The 22687-nt window shown below is 34.2% G+C and overlaps 1 pseudogene; it reads right to left on the bottom strand.

Annotated features, from left to right (window-relative positions):
- Window positions 1-11509: 11509 nt before the first annotated feature.
- On the bottom strand, window positions 11510-21324 carry LOC140976695 (1-deoxy-D-xylulose 5-phosphate reductoisomerase, chloroplastic-like; annotated as a pseudogene).
- Window positions 21325-22687: the final 1363 nt, after the last annotated feature.

Genomic DNA, 22687 nt, shown 5'->3' with positions numbered 1-22687 from the left:
CAAAGAGTCAAATCAAGTATTTGGAACACCAAAATAAGTATTTTGTAGGTCAAAATAAATATTTAATCTTATTTCATGATGAGTGATAACCTATGTATTTTAAAAAAATAAAATGACATGAATAAGTCACCCTAATAAATTTTTCATGAAAAGACCGACAATGATTGAATTTATGGTGAATACTCGAAAATATAGTATTTTGTTATATATTTGGAGTATTCAAATAGCGTAATCAAGTATCTGAAACCCCATAATATGTATTTTGTATGTCGAAATAAGTATTTACTTTTATTCCATGATAATCGAGAAACAATATTTTTTTAAAATTATATTTTAAATTGAGAAAACACATATAATTTTTGTGAATAAAATAATATATATATTTAAATAATAAAGGATAAAAAAGTAAATTTTGCTTTATAAGGGTTAAAACTAAAAGTATAGATTTGTTAGGTACTGATTCTTAAAAAAATATGTCTAGGTATTGAATTTTAATTATAACATTGACAGATGTATTTTTCTGAAATTTACCGATTATTCTTGTGCGCCGATTTCTTGTCTCAAGTGTAACTGTGACAGTATTATCATTAAAATTAAAAAAATACAATTAATTATTTTTAAAGAAATAATAAAAAAAGAAGAAAATTAATAACTTTATTGGTAAACAGCATTAGTTTGAAAATGAAAAATTTTTTTATTGCAAAGTCAATCAAGATATTGGAAAATGATGGAATAATTCGAACTACTACCACCTCAATTAAATTTTAAATTTAAAATTTAAAATTAAGATTTCTTTTTTCTTGTTAATTGACTGTCCCTGTCCTCAATTATGTATGATTCAAGCTGACATTTTTCTTCTATTTTTTTTTTTTGCTTATTATATTTTTAATTTTCTAAAGTGTATGACGGGTTTCGAATAAACTTGTAAAACAATATTAGAATATAAATTTCGACACCTATATATGGATATAGTTATAACAAATTGATTCATGTTATAATCGTATAAGAACGGTTGGATGTAATAATTGTGCATTTGTGTTTGTTGATAGAACAATCGAGACGTAAAACTTGAGTTATTGTATGATTTTAAAGATTTGAATATCAAAATTCATCACCAATTTACCAAGCAATTTTTTTTTACATAATATTCAGATTTTTAACAACCTTTTAAGAGTTATTTTTGTCTTTAATTTCAAATTTAGTAGTCAAGTTAAATGCATATTTGACCACCTTGTAACTTTCATTCCATCCAAACTTATAACAGCCTATTTATGGCTAATTATAGCCTTTAAAAGGTTGTAAATAGTCTTAAATTGATAGTCATTCAGATTTCCCTTCGTCTCTTATAAATAGTAGCTTCACACTTGAAAGAAAGCACACTTCAAAGGCCATTGTCTAGAATCTTTTGTCACCGCTACAAAGTTTAGAATCGAATCGACCATTTAGAATATACCAAACCACGTTCTAAATATTATGTTCACAATTCAGCCCAATCCAACAGCTATAATTCCCTCACCAACCTCCGCAAGCAAACTGCATATATTTATGCGAGAAAAACGAAATATACTATTTGTCATCCATACACTGCTTCACATGACGTCCAAATCCAATTTTCCCCGTTCATAATTTAGTTAACTCTATTTCAAATGTTCTGACTAAATTTTAGATCGAACCAATGGTTCAATATGTCACAAATATTTCTACAATTTTACTGAAATTCAAGAAAGATCAAGTAAGTGGGGTTTTCGTTTTTGTAAATATGACTTAAATCGACCGATCGTGATATGAGTTACTGTTATCTTGACCATTACTTCGAACTGTTTATTGATTTATGTTATCAAATCTTTGAATTTTTTTAATATCGAACCGTTGTATGGTTATGATATTCTTGAAAAGTTCGATCAAGGATATATGTATTTGTTCATTGAAAGTATGAAATAGGTTTTGAGCAATGTTACGACTTGTTTTGAATTGAAAAAAAATTATTATTGAATAAATGTTTAGTATGGCCCTGAAACGGTAGATAATAATAATTGTTATATGGCCCTGATAAGGTGGGTAAGAATAACCATTATATGACCATGATACATCAAGTAAAAATAATCGTTATACGACCTTGATGCGATTTGTAATAATAACTATTAACACCATATGATAAGAAATAAGTTTGTTGGATCGTGTGCTGGGCAACAAATTTGCTTTAAACACAATATTTTTCAAGAGCTGCAATAGCTCGTGTTCTAAGAATGTGTACACCGAAGAATTAGATCGAGTTTGGTTTTCAAACCAAGCGGAAGACACTCGAAATAATCATTCGTTAAGGAAACTGATATATTTTATATCATATGCAACTGAATAACTGAAAATCACATTAGATCAGTTCTGACATCTATCAGTTCAATTATGAATAGAACTGAACTGATATCAGCTGAACTGATCAAATCAGTTAAAAACAAAACAAGCAGTTAAACAGATAAATAACACAAGATATGTTTATGGATGTTCAGAGACTTCAACTGCTCCTACGTCACCGCTTCTACCTCCTCGGATAGGATACAGTAGAAGACTTAGATTTATACAACTGATTGTATAAATCCTACACAGCTGAGGACTTACACTACTGCCAAACTGAACTCCTACTCTAGACTGAAGACAACACCTTCCAGCCAACACTTGTTTAATGTCTGTATGTCAAATACTACATACACTGGTCGCCTTGAATGCTTTGAATGCTGCAGCGATTTTGAGTCTCTTTGCCAGAAGAGTAGCTAATTTGACTTGAATTTGATCTTTGTGCAGTCTAACTGGTCGAGCTGACTTAGAACAGGAATCAATTGATACTGAACCGCATTGATCATCTACTCTGATCTGATATGGCAATGAAGCGGTGGTATACTGCTGGTGATTAAGCTCGTAATCATCAGTGTTTCAGCTTAGTTGGGTTTGTCTGTTGATCAGCTGGACTGATAGATAGGTAGCTGAGATCTTGTACGCTGAGCAGTTTAGATGAACTGCTGTTAGTAGACCTCAAAACCCTGCAAGCAGCTAAGAAACTCAATTAAGGAGTTTAGAGAATTGGCTACAATGTTACTTGCAGAGCCAATCTTCTCTACTATAAGAAACGCGAGAGATATAGAATTTTTAAAAGAGTTTTGAAAACCATTTTAAATACCATTTTAAAATACATTTTAAGATATCAATTTTCAAATGTCCTTCTTAGAACAACTAGCTCTGATACCACTTGTTGGATCGTGTATTGGGCACCAAAGGTGCTTTAACACAATATTCTTCAAGAGCTGCAATAGCTCGTGTTCTAAGAATGTGTACACCGATGAATTAGATCGAATTTGATTTCAAACCAAGCGGAAGGCACTCGAAATAATCCTTCGTTAAGGAAACTGATATATTTTATACTATGTGCAACTGAATAACTGAAGATCACATGAGATCAATTCTGACATCTATCAGTTCAGTTATGAATAGAACTGAACTGATATCAGCTGAACTGATCAAATTAGTTAAGAACAAAACAAGCAGTTAAACAGATAAATAACACAAGATATGTTTATGGATGTTCAGAGATTTCAACTGCTCTTACGTCACCCCTTCTACCTTCTTGGGTAGGATATAATAGAAGACTTAGATTTATACAACTGATTGTATAAATTCTACACAGCTTATGACTTACACTACTGCCTAACTGAACTTCTACTCTAGACTGAAGGTAACACCTTCCAGCCAACACTTGTTTAACGTCTGTGTGTCAAAGACTACATACACAAGTTTAATGTCTTTGTGAAAGACTGTAATTTGGGTGGTGGTGTGTGCGTGTGTAAAAACTGAACAATGATAACAACCCGAATGTGTTCTCACACACTGAGGGAAAATAGCTTATGTACTAAGCTGATATATCTTGAATTGTTCCCTCGTAACTGGGCGTAATGCTTCTTGAAAGCTGATGAATAATAAGCGTGCCCTTCTTGTTTTTCCACACTCTCTATATATTTTTTTTGCTGATGATATTGGCCTGTATTTATAGCAGCAAGATGACCGTGTGCCAAGACTCAGCGCATGTGACCTTTGCAGCTTGAATGCGTTCTTTGGAGTTTGTGTCTCGTCTTTTTCCGACATCTCTTCTGGAACAATTTGTCTTTAAGCGTTGTTGCTCGGTCCATTATGTTAGAGTAGGTATCCATCGAACCAAGTGTTGGCCGATGGTTTACATTGAAACTCTATGTATAAACAATATTTATTTTAATAATATTTGAAATTATTGTTTTGGCACATCTTTATCTGTATACCCATGCTAGTTGCTTAGATAAAGTACTTGAATATAAAAATAGTAGAAAGAATATGATATGCTCATATGATGAGTATCATGGAACTCATATTTAGAATACTGTATATTCTAAACAGTTCCTAGTCGATTTAGCCGTCGCTAAGAAGGATTAAGGCCGCTCGAGCTTGAGACTAGTTTCTGCGATGTGAGTACCACGTTTCATTGGTATGGGACATTGTGATGTCCGAGCATGCAGATAGGTGCTCTTTGTAGAGTGCTCTGAACAACCCTCCATAAAGGACTTTCCAAGTGATTCTCACTTATCGAGAGGAAACGTCCTAGTTTATGGTTGTACACCATTAGTCCTTATGACCCGGGACAACATTGAGACTCTACGTGCTAGCATTGCACTTTGACTTGTTTACCGACTCTCATGGGGTCATCAGGTGGCAAGGTTGGATGTTCTGTCGAAACATATAGGGTCGATGCATTGTAGTTGGGAATTCACCGCTTACCTTCGGGTATGGATATCCTATGTGTATGTAGTTTGAAAATATCTGATCAGAGTGTTGGTGTTAATTATGAAAGGAGTTTCATAAATTACACTATCGATGCAACTACGACATGACACATAGTATCGATTCTTTGACAATTCTCGATACACCAATAGTTGTTGAATCGATCGGGATATATGAGATGAAGGGACCGTACTGTACGCTAACCATAATTGAATGGTTTTTGCAGGCACTATCATTTGATACCTAGGGAATCATGTAAGCGATGCTGCTAGGCGTTTAACATGATTGGTTGGGTACTATCAGACTTGAGTTCTGACGTTCTTATTATCAAGGAGTTAGTAAGTAAGAATGGAGCAACTGGGGTATGCTCTTATAAGGACATGTTTAGTTCCGAATCACATTGAGATGTGAACCCACTGCTAGTTGTATCAATGAACCATTGAGAGTCATACAAGTGCTAACTTTTTAGATTCCGTTGAGAAGTAAAATAGTTCAATGTGTTGAACGGCTTATAAAGGAGTTTATAAGCGTAAGGAAAAATTAGAAGTATGACATCTTTGAGGGAAATGTAACTTTTAATTTGAGGAAGTGTTCCTAAATTAAAAGTTGATCAAATAAATAATGTATTTGAAAATTGTGATTTTCATAAACATTGTTATTGACTAACTTAAATTAATTCAAGTGTTGAATTAATTAAATAATATTGGGTCTTATAGAGCGCAATAGGAAATAATTATTCAACTAGTGGGCTTGAGTAAAATCAAGTAAGGTTTAATAGATCTCAAATTTGTTTGAGACAATTAAATTAAAGTCCATGGGCTTTGTAATTGTTATAAGCCCAAATAGAATTGCATGCTTGTGAGGTGAAGTGTTGGAGACAACTTTTTCAACAATCTAGGCATGGCCTGCACATGCTCACTTCAACTTTTTTGCATAACCAAGAAAACACTCCCTTCTCTCCTAGTGCAAGGGCCGAAATTTTCATTCCTTTTCTCTCCCAATTTTTGCTTCTTCAATTGTTGAGGAAAGTACACTCTTCTCAAAGAAAAATCCTCTAATTTTTCTAGTGCAAAATCAGAGGGGATCTTCCTTGTTAGTTGTGGACCTAATTTGAAGGAAGGAGTCCAAGAGTAAAGGAGAAGCTTGTAGATTGTCTACCTTCAAGAGCTAAGTTGTTTAAAACTTAATTGGAGCCATCATCAATCCTTTGTGATTGATAGGTAAATTTTTAAAACACCCTATGTATGACATTTTGTGTTTTATGTTATTTGCTACACACTACTAATAGAGGTGCTCGGTTTTCATGCTATGAAAATAATTTTGAAACTTCCGTTGTGTATCCGGTCACCGTAACCGATCTCCTTTCACATTATTGTCCTTTGACTGGACAAAAGTTTATGTACTTTGCGCACAGTTGGATTCCAATAATGTTGACTGTCGTGTTCCACAACTTGATCGCTCCTAACTGAATTTTTGAACTGGTTAAATGAACTGGTCTGTAGTTGAAGATGTGAGATCAGTTGGCTCGTCAGTTGAGCTGATTTCACTGGTTCAGTTGAACTGATTAGCTGGGCTTTTCATCAGTTGAACACTTCATCAGCTGGCCTGGCTTCTGAAGGTTTCTTGCTGAACTACCTTTTAGTTGATTAGTCAGTTGAACTGATTTAAGATACATCAGTTGGATTTTGTTCAGTTCATAAGATCAATTGGTGCGTTCAGTTGGCGTATCCGATAGTCTTCAATTTGGGCTGTCAACTGATTATTTCAGTTCCAGTTTTCTGCGCACTTAAGGTAGATTATTAGAAATCAAATAACAAGTTTTGTTAACATCAAAATCAAGTAAAGATTGCAAACATAAAATGTTCCAACAAATTTCAGTGTTATATATACATATATGTATTATTTTGATACGATGATATCATTTTTGGTAATCTTTGAAAGATTTGTTCTTTGTACCATTTGATTAATCATCTTGCATATTGTTAAAGATTATATATCTTGTTATTTCGTGTCTGATCGACCCTCACTTGCTGAGTATTTAGAAAAAAACTCACCATTTACACTCCCACCCAGATTTGAGTAAAGAACAAGTTGAAGACGAGGAGCAAGAACACTTCTAGGGATGGTGATGCAACCTTATTGTTAGATTAGGTGTCCAGCGAGCTAACTTGTGGCTTGAGATTTATTGACTCTTATGTAAAAATAATATTTATTTTAATAATATTTTACGGTTTTATCCAATTGAGACATTTAATTTATAGCGTTTACTAATGCAAGCTGCATAGATAAGCTCTTGAATATATAATAAGTATCACGAGTTCTGCCTCACAATCACGAAACTTATTAGGAAGTATATCGTATATTCTAAACAGGTTCCTAATTGAATCAGCCGTCTAAAATAAAGATAAAAGTCGTTTGAGCTTGAGACTAGCATCTGTGATGTAAACGTCGTGTTTCATTGGTAAGAGCATGAAGATGTCCATTCATACAGACGACTGATCATCAGATGATGCACGAAACAACTCTCCCTTGGAATTTCCAAGTGTTTATCACTTATTGAGTGGAAAAGTATGCATTTATGGTTGTATATCATCAGTCATTGATCCAGGACAACATGGAGGCTATGCCTACTAGCACTGCACTTTGATTCGTTTACTGAGTCCATTGAGGGTCATTAGGTGGCGAGGTTGGGTGTAGTTTCGAATACGTAGGAGTCAATGCATTATAGTCGTTGATTCACTATTTGCCTATGGGTGAAGATATCCTATGTGATCTGATGAGTTAATAGTGCAAGGAGTCTTTGGCAAGAGCAAGACATGTGCTTTAGGGAAAGTGTTTTCCTACTAGCACATACTATGTCACTATAATTACTCAAATATACATCACATCGTTATCGAATTCATTTGTAACTACCGATATACCAATGGTTGCAGATTCGATCGCGATATATGAGTTAAAGGGACTCTACTGTACACTAATCATTACTTAAGGTTCCTGCAGAAACTACCAGTAATACCTAAGAGATCATGGGACGATGCTACTAGATGATCTTACCATGTTCTGATGAGAATGTATAAGAATAAATGTTATTTTGAATCATAATGTAGTTGTGAAACTGTATCCCTGAACTATTAAAGATCAGATAAAAAATCGGATTCTATGGTCCCGTCGAGATAGTCAAATTTAAAGAGTTGAATTTGTGGACAGTAGTTTGATGGAAATCAAACAGATTGCTTATAAAAGAGTTTATAAGTGGATTCCATGTAATTGAAGTTGTGAAAATTAGATTAATTGCAAATTAACAGAGGAGAGTGGAACTGCAAGTTTTAGTAAAAGAGTTCACAAAGCTGACAGCTGCAAAAAATGGATAAGTGAAAATTTTGTCCTTCGAAATTTTCAATTTTCATTATATTAACAAAATTTGTACACTCAATACATCAGCCCAGTCTGATCGTCGATCGAGGTTATAATGAATTCATAATTATTTATTTAGTAAATTTAGAATCTACTAATTAAATAATAATGTTAGTGTTTGTGACTATTATATGTACATGTTTATCATGAAATATTCTAGAGGGATCTAGAATTGATTAATTAATTTACAATTAATTAAGAAATTAGATAATGATTATCAAAGGTTGAAAACATGAAATATATAGTTATACAAGAAAAATGCACACAATTCTCCCTCATCTCCTAGAATCAAATTTCGACCACCCCTTAAGTTTCATAAGAAAAAATTCGATCACCCTCTTCCACCACGTCGTCACCTTAACATCGCTGCAACACCGCCGAATTCGTAAATTCCGGCAATCCCATTTCGACGCTAAATTGTTTAGATCTCTAATGCAATCTATATAAGAATTCGGTCTCTGATCGTTGAACTTATTTGACGATCGAACAAAGAAGAAAATATGTTCAAAGAGATTTATAATAAAGACTATCTTAACTTAAAATCCGAAATAGTTTGATGTTCAATGTTTAGAACACAAAAATAAATATTATAAACATCCTACTAATGTTTTTAAAAACAATGTCCAAGACACGTTTTGAATTTCAGAATGAAAATTTTAAACTTCCGATTCGCTTTTAAGTACGAAAAAAGTACTCCAATCTTAATTTTCAACGTTTTGAAAACACCAAAGTTTCGTTGAAAACTATAATAGTGAGTTGGCAAGAAGATGGAATTGGCAATCTTATGGCCCTGGCGTTATTGTGGGATGGCCTTTATGTCAAATTTTGCAGTCCAATTCCAAAGCAAAAGCACCCACACATCGTGGGAAAAAGGGAAAGTAGCTAGCTAGCTAGACCACTTTTTTCCATATCACATGTTTTTTTATGGCGATCATATATGGGAATTATTAATTATTACATACAAATAATGCCCTACTTTATTTACGAAAATTCCCTGTCATAATCTTAAGAGGATCGGTAAGATTTGTGCTGCATTTCTGTTTCGTTGGAAGCAAAATCCTAGATTTTGGTGGATGCGATTTCATAAGGTTAAACGGAGCGAAAAAGATTTTTTTTCGTTTAAAAAATCTCACATTATTAAAATTAATTTAAAAAGTTTCGATTTCTTAACACAACCTAGCTATTTGTATGTATATGTCGATTCGATTTTGAACAAAAATTGTAAGTTTCAAACGGAAAACCAACCTAATTGCTATTTCAACTTGAAACAAAACCCTACTTTTGGAAAACAATGTCTTCCAACTTTTTCTATTTCTGAATTGATTTTCTTGTTTCTAATTATTATTATTATTATTATTATTATTATTATTATTATTTATTTATTATAAAAAGTTAATGAATGTCTTTTGAGGAGATAATTAATATTTCAAAAGTAAATACAGCATATTCGAGTACTTTTTGAAAGAAGACTACCATCCATTTTGGGATCTATAATTTTCAAGATTTTAGTTTATTTTGAAATAAAGTTAGCTAAACGTCAATCTAATATCCCATCCCTCAAACTTTACCTACTAGGCTACTAACCAATGAAAAAGTGCAAGAACAAATGAATTAAATCTTAAATATTTTAATTATAAGTATATAAATGTCGTAGAAAAATAATATGAAATTAATTTACAAAACAAAATAAGAAAATTTTTTATATATAAAAAACAAATTAATCAACATCCAAATGTTTTTTCTTGCTTACAACTAAGTTAATCATAGAACAAAACAAAACTTGGAGGGCACAGCTATGAATTTTCATTGAGAGGAACTTTACATGTTCTAGATCCCAGTCCATTCAAATAGGGCTCAATAATGTAAAAGGGACAATAGAGTTAGGGATAATTCGATCTTACCTTTTTATTAGGATTTTCCTTTTAACTAGGAAAAATTCTGTCACATAGTATTAGGAAATACAATTAGAGAAAATCTGGTCATACCTTTCAGGTAAGGCCATATGGACTTGATCATTATCGATCTGTGACAACACATGAAACGTTAGATCTATCATTGTTTTAATCGAATTTATCGACGATTAGATGTACTTTTTCGTGGATAAATTTATATGTTTTTTTTCAAAAAAAAATTTAAATTATCTTAATTCATCTTGTAGGCAGACGTATAAAAACCTTATTTTTACTAATAATTTATTGGAAAAAACATTAGACAGAGAGCAAAAGCAAGTGGAATTCGGATGAGCTTTTACAAAACATGGTGGGCAAACATAGAGCATAATTAAGTGCCTCGTGTATACAATTGTTGAATTATTTGGATAAAATAAGATAATGAATTTTAAAATTGTTGTCAAGATAAATACCAAAAAGACACAAGCCTTAACTTTATGAAATATTACTTATACTAATTATTATTCATGTAATAATAGTATGAATAATAATATAAATAATAAATTCATGTTGTAGCCCTTCAGCCTGTTTAGCTGAGTAATGGCGTTTAAGACGTTTATGGGTGATTTTATGAATTTATATTTCTACGGGATCTCGGTAAAATCCTCTGTTGTTTAATTTCTTTGGTATATCTTTAATAAATACTTTTATGTTTTGTAAAAGTTCCAAAAAAAAACCTTATATTCATTATTATTCTGAAATTTAAATGTCTTCCTTTTCTTAACTCATTTTTTGTTGAAATTGGTATATCGGCTGGAAACCAATAAACTCCATGTGTGCGAAAGCCACTAAAGAAAATTTGTTAAAATAATACCACATATCTGATTCAATTTTATTCCAAGCCTAAGATGATTATAATAATAGTATAATGATAATGATGTTAATATTGAATGTTAATAAATTAATATATTATTTTAGACATGAATGTATATGGTGAAATTTTCCTCGCCTTTTTGTTTGGTTATATATTATATATTTGTGTAAATCAATTAATATATTATTTTAGACATTAATTTAGTTGAAAAAATTAAAAAAAAAGAAACAGTCAAACTGATTTTCTATATACATTCATTTATTATATGTATGTTTTTCATACCAACTTTCTTCCACAATCTGATTGGAACATCTATATAGTTAGCATGCATATGCATAATATACTCATACTTTGTTATTATAATATAATTTACGTCGAACTTCCGTATATACATTTGACAAATCCATAAATTTAATTGGAAAGAAACATACATTGTAAAAATATATTTGATAATTTAAAAATTTTCCAATTTGAAGAGAGGGTGATATGCCCAACCGGTTAGCTAGAGTCCTTGTTATGCCCCAAAACTCTCTGGAGCATGTATTCTACTCTTCATTGATGTGATTTCATGACACTACGTAAATAGGGACAAACCATTTTCAGATAACTGCTCAAATATTCAGTTTTCGCCATCGTATATAACAGCAGCTTCTCGTCCCCTTGAGACGCTCATACTAGAGCCGGTGTCAGACCGGCTGATGGCTGCAAACTGGCTGCATAGTCCCGTGCCCACAACTCGTAGTGTATGATTTCTTCGAGAGAGGGTGAAGACATCAATTCTTCCTGGTGTTTATCGCATGTCAGCTCCACAACTTTGAATATGTCCAGGTAAGTAATCCTGCCACATGGACAAAAGGTCGTTTGCTGTAACACCGAGGCGATAACATGGTAAAAACAATGCCACATGTGGTTGCCAAGTAAAACCTGTGATATGAAATGGAATCTTGAATCACAATCGAGTAGATCAGTAAAATGATGAAACACAATAAAGTGACAAAAGCCGAGACCTGGGACAGTGAGGGCGACAAAATCTACCATCTCTTAACGCTCATGAACCAAACAACAGTTCGAACGGAACACTCATACAAACTATAGGTAAATTGGCAACCTCCATTCAGGATTGATTAATACTTGATGACACCCTTAGTAGTTGGGAGAATAACCTTGTCTAGGATCATAATTTGCTTTGAGACAATTAGATATTAATGAAAACTAATTAAAGTGAACACTTACTTCTCGTCGATGAACATTTCCACAGCTTTCTCATTTGCAGCACTAAGAACACCAGTCATGGTTTCTCCCGCTCGTCCAGCAGCATATGCAAGATCCATGGATGGATACTTAACATTGTCGGGACTCTTGAATGTAAGAGACCCAAGCCTGAACCAACAAATTCTCATTTCAGTTATTACCATAGTAATAATACACATGTACCACAAATTACTCAGCAAGTCATAAAATCTTTGTGCAAGGTTGTGGTCATTACTTGCAGAGATCAAGACGAGGCCACGTAATCTCGGAACAATAGATTCTGTCTGGCCAAGATAGGGTATATAGAATAGGCAAACGCATATCAGGCCACCCCAGTTGTGCCAATATTGATGAATCCTGAATAGGGAAAACAAGAGCAAATTCAGAATATTGAGCAAAAAAGGAATCAAAGTGAGCTTTAGTAAGTGGTAAGGGAACAACAAATCAACCTGTGTCTCAACCATTGAATGTATGATTGATTGGGGAAAAATAACGATCTCAATGTCATCATAATCGGCCCCATATAGATAGTGAGCTTCGATGACCTCTAGACCCTGCAATGACAAAATAAATCACTCAAAGCCAAGAAAAGATTTCAGTCTTTTGCAGCTGTACCAGAAACTATAATATATATTTTTTTTTGAGGGGAAATCAAATATTATGAATTAATTAAATCAACAGTAGCTACATCCATCAACCACGATGGGTAAAAACCCTCCATCCAACATGAACGAGAATGATGAGATAAAGCAAAATGCGCTAAACAGTGCGCTAACTTGTTTGCATTTCTACTAACATGATCTAACTTTTTAAATCTACCAGAAGTTAAGATATCCAGTATGTTAGACTAACAGTTCTTGATGGTTGCGAGCCTCAGACTTCGACGTCACCTCTTTAACAGCATTACAGGAGTCCGAGAAGACCCAAACATCAGAAAAGTTACCTCTCACAGCAAGCATCAAACCAAAATGGATAGCCGAGAGCTCTGCCTCCAACACTGATCCTGGTTTACGTATGCTTATGGCTGAGGCAGCAAAAATAATTCTACAATGATTTCGAATCACAGCACCCACACTATATTTACCAACAGTATCATTAAACCCAGCATCGACATCAAGTCGCCACTGCCCCAACGGAGGAAGCACCCACCTCATATCCCTGCTACTCTGCACCTCCCCTGAAGCCAAATTTCAAGCACATCTAGCTGTTCTAAATTGCTCAAGATATGACATTACCCACTCAACTTTAATACATTTGTTGGGAGTATGACTATTATGTTTTAAAATACAAATCTCTTTCCAAATTGCCCAAGCAAGCATTGCAAACAATTCAAAATCAACAGGTGAAACTTGATCCATTAGGCACAACCCACATGATATAAAAGACAGCACACCACATTTCTTTAGATATGGCTAAAAAAGCGTACCTTTATAGATATGCCTTACAAGGGCGCAAAAGATTAGACAATGGCTTGTTGAAGCATTCGAAGAGCTACAATAAAAACAGCATCCATTGGCATGTAAATGTCTTCTAAACAAGTTCAGTTCAGTGGGAATTAATTCATTGCTCGCACGCCAAAAAAATATTCGAACTTTTTGTGAGATGTTTAGCTGCCAAATCTTTTTCCACCACTTTTCCAACGAGAATGCCGATAGAGATTCATGTGGATCAAAGCATCCAATTTGAGCCAGGTAGCCCGATTTAACTGTGTACTTGCCTTTCTTTCCCCACTTCCAGAATCTATCATCTTCAGTGTGCTGATTTCTCAGAGGTATATCAAGAATACATTCTGCTTCGAACGAAGGAAATCTCGAGCGTACCTCAACTTCATTCCACGTTCTGTCATATGAAATAAGTTCTTGAACCTTACTCAGACCACTTGACCCTATGTGGGATCCATTCCCCACCCTCCACATTACTCTTTTTTGAATAAGATCTCGACTCCAAAGGATCGATCGCCATATGTAGGATGGATTCGATCCTAAATTAGCATCCATAATGTCACAATCTTTAAAAAATCGAGATTTGAGCGTTTGTGCCATAAGCGAGAAAGGCTCCGTAATAATTTTCCATACCTGTTTAGCAAGAAGAGCACGATTAAATTCAGAGAGATTATGAAACCCCATACCTCCATATTACTTCGGCCTACATAATTTCCTCCAGCTAGCCCAATGCATTCCCTCTCCATCGGTTTTTTTATTCCACCAGAATTTAGTGCACAACTGCTCCAGTTCATGGCATAATGAAATAGGTAGCTTAAAGCAAGACATTGCATAAGAGGATATGGCTTGCAATATTGATTTAATCAGAGTTTCTTTTCCTCCAGCAGAGAAAAACGGTGATGCCCAGCCATTGATCTTTTTGATAAGTCTTTCACGAAGATTAGAGAATTGAATGCGCTTACTACGAAGAGAGAACGTAGGAAGGCCCAAATAAATTTCATGGCCTTGAACCACCGGTATAGAGAAGATAGTCTGGATTGCATTTATAGTATCCGAAGAAACACTCGGACTGAAGGTGAGGGCCGATTTATCATAATTTACTGTTTGGCCAGAAGCTCTTTCATAAACTGTCAAACATCTTCGAAGCTGTACGCACTCTGTTTCCATAGCATGAAAGAAGATTAAGCTATCATCTGCAAACAATAAGTGAGATATTTCTTGACAATTATGGGCAATTTTAACTCCTTGAAACAGTTTCTTTCGCACCGCACGAGATAATATGGCCGAAAGTCCTTGAGCACATAAAGCAAATAGATATGGAGATAAAAGATCACCTTGACGAATACAACGCTTTGGGATCAGCTTACCATAAGTATTGTGATTAACACGGAATGAATAAGAGACAATAGATATACATTTTAAGATCAGCCTTACAAAACTCGCAGCGAAGCCTAACTTCAGCATGATGGCTTCCAAGTATCTCCATTCTACGCGGTCATATGCTTTGCTCATGTCTAAATTCAAAGCTCCAAATCCCTTCTTGGCTTTCCTGTTATTGAGAATCCAATGCATACATTCAAATCCAATAATAACATTATCAGTAATTAAACGACCCGAGACAAATGCACTTTGGAATTGATCAATAGCTATGGATAAGATTGGCGTTAATCTGTTTGTGATTGTACGAGAAACAATTTTGTAGCATGTGTTGCACAGACTAATAGGACGAAAGTCCTTCGGTATTGATGTCTCCAGCACTTTAGGGATGAGAACAATGACAGTTGAGTTCCAAGATGATAAATCACCGTTTTCATTCAAAAATGTTGAGAATAGCCTCTGTAACTTCATCACCCACAATATCCCAATTTTTCTGAAAGAAAAGAGCAGTAAAACCATCATTCCCCGGGGCTTTAGAAGGATGCATGTCAAACAAAGCTTTCTTGACTTCCATGGCAGTGTATGGATCACAAAGAGTACCATTCATATTATGATCCACAATCGGCCCCATATTAATATTAGCTTCCTCAATATCATGATTCGTTGGATTGGAAGAGGTGAATATGGTAGCATAGTATTTCAAGAAAATCTCTGCGATGTCTTCATTTTTCGAGCACCAATTCCCACATTCATCAAAAATCCCATTGATATGATTGATTCTTTTCCTTTCAGATGCATAAGAGTGAAAAAACTTAGTGTTGCCATCTCCCTGAGCCAACCAATTTGTCCTAGCCCTTTGTTTACAGTGCATTTCCTCTTGACATGTCAGCTTCTCGATATTACCTTCTAATTCAGCTATTCTGCCCGCCTTATCTACAACATTATCAGGAGTCAATAAACTGGCCAGCTCTTTGCGCAACGATTCGATCTGTCTTGGTAAGTGAGAGAATCTGGATCCAGCCCATTTTTGAAGTAACTCGCTGAACATAGTTAATTTCTTCGGTAGATCAACCTGGTTGTTACTTGGTAATCATTGCTGCATAATCTCCTTAAAATCCTCTTCTAGCATCCATTTGTGCTCAAACATAAAACTTTTCGGTCCTTTCTTGAAGATTGTTTCACACCCCGACTTCATAGAGATTGAGATAAGTCGGTGGTCTGACCTAAAGAAGTCCAGGTGGTGCACTTCAGCCATTGGAAAAAGATTGTGCCATTCAAGATTGCAAAAGAATCTGTCTAGTCTCTCAAAGATAATCTCTGCATTGAACCTTCGGTTACATCAAGTAAATTGATCGCCTTTGAAATTCAGATCATTTAGGCCACATGAATTAATCACCTCGTTGAAATCTGGCATTTGAGCCAAAGATCTAAGTGAGCCCCCACTTTTTTCACTCTCAAAGAGAATCTCATTAAACTCTCCCTCCACGAGCCAAGGTAGCTTCTGAACTTCATGTAGATCATACAATCTTTTAAGAAGTTTCCATGATATATGTCTTGATGCTGGAATAGGGCTACCATAAAAACCAGTAAACCCCAAGTCTTGTGGTCATGTAGTACAATACAATCAATATGACCCGTTGAAAATTAAGTGATTTTAATCTCATATGGCTCTTTCCACAACAAAACCAAACCCCCTCTTTTCCCTTCACAATCAACTGGAAAAATTCCTTTGAATTTAAAATATCTCCTCCACTCTTCATATTGATGCTTATATAGCTTAGTTTCACATATAAATAATAAAGATGGGCGCCGTAACTCTCTGCATGCACTTGGGTTCCCAAGCCCACGTGCATTCCAAACAAAGCAATTCATAATGATTGGCGGGACTGCTAAGCAGCCACTGCCAGATTAGTTAGATTCATTTGCATTACTTACCTCGGAGATAATTTTGGCCTTCTTAGCGGGATCTCTAACAAGTTCAGCTTGTTCTCTGATTCTTTTTCCTTCTTATTTTATAATGATCCCTGTTGCATTATCCGGAAATCTCGATAAATCCCCTCTAGCCAGTCTTTTCCATTTTTTGTTACCCTTTTGTGTCATTCCCAGATTCATGCCCTCATTAGAAATAATCTTAGCTTTTCCTTTATTTATCAAATTGATTTCTGAGAAACCTGCTGATTCACCCTTGTGGGTTACATCATCTGCATTGACCAATACTCCCGCCTCCATTGAATCAATATTGTCTTTAATGATAAGGGCTGTTGATAATGACTGATTCGGAACGAACACTGCTCCACCATCTCCCTCTCGAAGCATATCTTGGTCCTTTTCTTCCGAATTCAATAGAAGATTCTCTACTGAACGAGAAGTATTTTCAGGATTAGATTGAACCGGAGACTCAGTAGCTCCCCCTGCTCAGATGGTTCACTGGTCTCCAAATTATGATTTCTCGAATGTCTTGGTCTACGTCCCATTGCTGCTGCAGGAGCCCTCAACCAACCATCAAACTGCAAGGAAGATTTCTCCACCATATTATCCTCACAAGCTCGAACAACATGACCTACCCGACCACAAGCATAACAGAAATTCGGTAATCTCTCGTAAAGAATAAGGATACATGATTCCTCCTGCGAGTCTTCTAGTTTCACCCATATACCTGTAGATATAATAATAACTAGTCTCTCTTGTCCCTGAAACTGTTCAACACTACCAACTTTGATGTTCACGTACCTTCCCTAACTTTTCACCTAGATTCCGCTAAATAGAAAGTTGCATAAAAGCAAGGGGAAGATTATGGAGTTGGATCCAAAGGGGAACTTCTGTAAACTCTATATCATTAAGATTTTGTAGCCCTCTTGGTTCTGCAAACAAGACCAGATCCTTAAAGAAATTCCACGGTCCGTCGTGCAAGGCCCTTTGTTTGTTTGAAATCCAAGGAGAATAGATTCTCACCCACCATCTCAACAGCAACATATTTCTTAGCTTGAAGTATACGAGGCATATTAGTACGAAAAGTTTCTCGATTTACCGCTTTAGAAGAGAAAACTTTTCCAATCAAGCACGATTCCTGCCTTTGTCGACCCAAAGAAGCTAGATCCGACGATAAAATCACAGGAGCTTTGTTTTTATCTTGAGAGAATTTGAGGTTATTGACTAGCTTGGCTATTTCTTCAGGGTCCATCTGAGATATGCTCCTAGAAGAATCAAGAGAAGAACCTGTCCGGAACAGGAGATCTACAATCACCGTGATTGACCATCTTAAGATAGAAACTATAAATATTAATAACAGTCCAACTCAAATTTTTTTCAAATGTACATCAACCAAAATGCCGTCTTTTGATCGATGTGCTATTGAGTCAGCTAAACAAAATAATTGAGATAATTATTTCTCCCCACGAAAGATATCGGTTGCTCTAAAATCTAAACCCATAGTTGTTTTGTTTGGCTTCGGTTATCAAGGCTTGAACACAAACCAATGGAAAATACCTTATTAAAAAGTGTAGCTGAGTCAACCGTAATCTTTTTTCCCATATTCCAGTTAGGATGTTTTAAAGCGTCTGCTACTTTCACTTCCTTCAATTTATCCACCGGCCAATCTCTGTCAATAGCACCATCATATGTTATAAATTCTGGTATAAAAAGTTGAACTGGAGAAACATGTTAGAAAAATGAGAAATGTAAATACGAGTTAACTCGAGTGTGTTTCAAGAGAGGAAACAGGGCAAGGAAAATAAATGAAAAATCTACCACAGCTAGGAATTTTCTAAAAACTCTCTTTATGGACAAAATTTCATACCTGAAAGCGCCACCTGATGCTGTCAAGATGATGCGCCTGAGAGCACCCTATCCGGCAAGCCTTGAATACAATGAAAAATATATACACCTTATTCTTTAGAATCGGCAAAGTGGCAGTAACTTTACACTAAATAAAAATGGATAAGAAAGAAAAGTAATATGATCAAGCATCTCTTACCACTAAATCAGTTCCGCCTGTTTAATATCACAGAATTTTGGACTACGTAAGTAATTTATTACCTGAAATATGGCAGAATGTTCAGAATCAGCAGGAAGAATCTTAACGTTATGCTTGTGCGCAAGCGGGAGGACAAAAGGGCCTCCAGCAATCAGTGTCTCTTTATTGGCCAATGCGATGTCTTTTCCAGCTTCAATAGCAGCTACTGTAGGCTGCAAAGTCAAATACAAAATAAATGGTAAGGAGATTTCTAGTTCATTAACTTGAAAACTTTTCACGCAAAAAAATTAGTAAAAATGTCATTGTCCAACAAAATTTTTGTCAAATAATCCGGAGCTCAAAATTAGAAAGCATTGACAAAAATAAAAATTTATGCAATATTTTCAAGAACGTATTTTTTGAACATTATAATTTATTAAGTCATACTCTCTCGACTAACTTCTAGAGGCTTCCCCTGGTTCGACCATCATGCTTATTGGCATTGTGTTTGAAGCGTAGAAAGTTGTGATGAGATTCCCAGTTTTTGAAATACTTTAACTGAACAGGACATGCATAAAACAAGAGAAAAAAGCACTCGCTGACTCGAGTTTACCTTTAATCCCGCAGAGCCCACAATTCCAGTAACAGCATCTGGATGTCTAACAACCTGGAATATTATAAAAGAAATGATTAGATTAAAAATAGATCTTATAACTACGAAAATTACAAGAAAAGGATGATACAGAAGAAAGTAACCTCTATGACTCCCTGTTCTCCAGGAATGATTTCAGGTTTGTCTTGGACACCAGCCAAAGCCTCCTTAAGCTCATCAACTAACGATTCATTTCGAACCGAGACTAGCTGAGGTTTAAATGTCTTTACCTGCATGACAAGGTTGCTAGATTAGACAACTCGATTTAAAACACACATATTCCTAGGTATAAATCGTGTTTTTACTGGATAAATCACCTGATCAGCAAGAAGAGTAACATTTGAACCAGATGCAAGTGCTACAACCTTAAACTTATCTGGATTTTCCGCAACTATGTCCAATGTCTGCAGAGCACAAACTCAAATCATACGCCATACAGATGAAACTCATTGAGCTATAGCCTAAAAACAACTCGTACTCAAATTCAGGTACTTCTGAGCAGACACCATTCTTTAAAAAGACATTGGCTCAAAAAATGCTGCCTTCTCCCTCCAACTCGACTAACAACAAACTTTATATATAATCTGTAATTTATATATAAACGTAAAGTTTTTCCCTATGTTTCTTTCATTTAACTTCTAAATCCAGATTCTGTCCTAATACATCCATGATCAACACAGGCATGCACATGTAGTGTAGGCCTAACAATGATCGGTCAAATCATCTTAAATGCGATACAATTCATAATTTCACCTGGGTTCCAATGGAGCCAGTCGACCCAACTACTGAAATAGGCTTTGGACCGTCCCAACTGATACGACCTGGCTCAAAAACAGCCCGGCCTGGCCAGGCCGGATGTGGCGGCTGAGCAGAACAATTGACTCTCTTAGCAACTGTGCATCCATCCTTCCTCCTAAAAACAACCCCACCTAAAAATTTCACCGAAGTTGTAAAATTTGAAATACAACCCGGAGAATAAAAGAGGAGGAAAAAGCGAAAGATGATTCAACTGTTGTTAACGATGAACAAAAAAAGATCGTATCTTTACCATAACCACGAGTGAACTTTGCACCAATCAAATCCCTCAGTACGTTGGCCCGACCAATCTCCACTTAATTAGAGAGATAAAATGTAACCAAAAGCTACAAACCACATCCTCCATTGCAGATAAAACGGGTGATCCATATAGCCAAGAAGCCCAAAGAATCAAACAAAGCAATACTTAAATCCAAAAAAAACAAAACAAAGTTTTAAACAAATAAAAAAAAAACCAAACAACTTATAAACTAGCAATTCCTCAAAAAATCACACAAAGATCGTAAATTTCAACTTAAAACTAAACCATCCAGCATAGGAAACAACTCAAACATACGTACAGAATCAGGAGTCTGTTATGGCATACCTTGAAGCTTGAGGAGATTAAGGTTGTAATTGGATTTCGAGGAGTCCAAGAAAGAGAGGGCCTTGATTTCAGTTGGAGACACCAAATTCAAAGCCATAGCTTTCACCACCACACCCCACTACGTGAATTTCTTCTTCAAATTCTGTTGTGATTTCAAGAATCAAAGATAAGTACAACGAACAAGGCAGAAGTTTCTTATTTTGCCAAAGTGATTACGCTTTTGAGAGAAAGCTGCGTTCGAATTGAATGGTGGTGCTTGTAAACTTGCACTTTTGTTGTCTGTTTTATAAACTTATTATTATTCATGTTTTTCTTTTTAAAAAATATAAATATTATTCTTAATAAATGATATTATTAATATTTTTTAAATTATTAAAAAACTCAAATTTAATCAATCAAATCAAACAAACTATTATTTATCAATCAAATAATATATTAACTCTTTTTTTTAAATCATATTAGATTATTTATGCCAACATTATTATCATATATTTAACTTCAAATAGTAGCTAAATAATTTTTACATTTTATCTTAATTAAAAATAATAGATTCAAATAAATAATAAAAATAGAATTTAAAAAATTTTATTTGGGAGATATAGTTACTGCTTTCGTACTTCATGGAAATTAGTAATGTTATAATCAATGGATCAATATTTTTTTTAATTATTTTTATTACGTGAGAACCATAATCATTGTTATTTAGTGTGTATTAGATAAACTATATCGGACGAGCTCTGTATGACAAGATTGTTTGAAAAGATATTAATAAAGAGAATCGAACTCTTGACTATTAGTTAAATATCTACCTCTTCCATCAACTCGAATAATCTTTAGGGTGATCAATATTTTTATTTTATTATTTTATTAAAAAAGTGATTAGTTTTGGTATGGAAATGAATATCAATTTTTTATTATTATTTTACCCGAATATTATATTTTATATGCAAATTTCCATTTATGTATCAGTATTTTTATTTTTTATTTTTTAATATTTCATCGTTTGTTTTTCTTTTTTTCTGAACTAATTCCTGTTGAGAGGATAAATAACTTCTTAATTTGTTTATCATCACTTTGTATGTGAAAAAAACATAATTAATCAAATATTTGCAAAAAAAACTTTTTCTCATGAAAAATCGTAACTAAATTAATTATTTGAAAAATAAAATATTATATTCATTAACATTATGTATATAAATTTATATACATGAAATGTGTGTACAGAGATGTTGATAGTTTTAAAGAATTAATTTGATTTTTCTAATTTTAAAATAATATTAAATCATATATGATAAAATAAGATTTAAAAAGTTAATTACATTGCTATTTTTAGACAATCGGTGGTTCAAAGTTTTTTTTATTTTTTACTTTTACCCTTTTAAAGAATATTAAAGACATTTTAATCATGCGTGTTTGAATAAGTAATCAAAATAAAATACACACACTCAGAAATTGGGGTATCAAATACCAATTTCCCATATTAAATTGTCTACGGCATCCCTTTTGATTATAAATATATATATATTGGGTTATAGAATGATAACGATCTTATTTTGATGATAATAAAATTTTTTATTGTATTGTTAACATATTTCATTAAGTGTACAGTTGATATGTGTAAGGCCCGAGATTATATC

This window comes from Primulina huaijiensis, chromosome 5 (genome assembly GCF_012295235.1).
Source record: "Primulina huaijiensis isolate GDHJ02 chromosome 5, ASM1229523v2, whole genome shotgun sequence".
NCBI lineage: Eukaryota > Viridiplantae > Streptophyta > Magnoliopsida > Lamiales > Gesneriaceae > Primulina > Primulina huaijiensis.
Note: the sequence above shows the minus strand (reverse complement) of the source record. Positions and strands in the feature narration are given on the sequence as shown.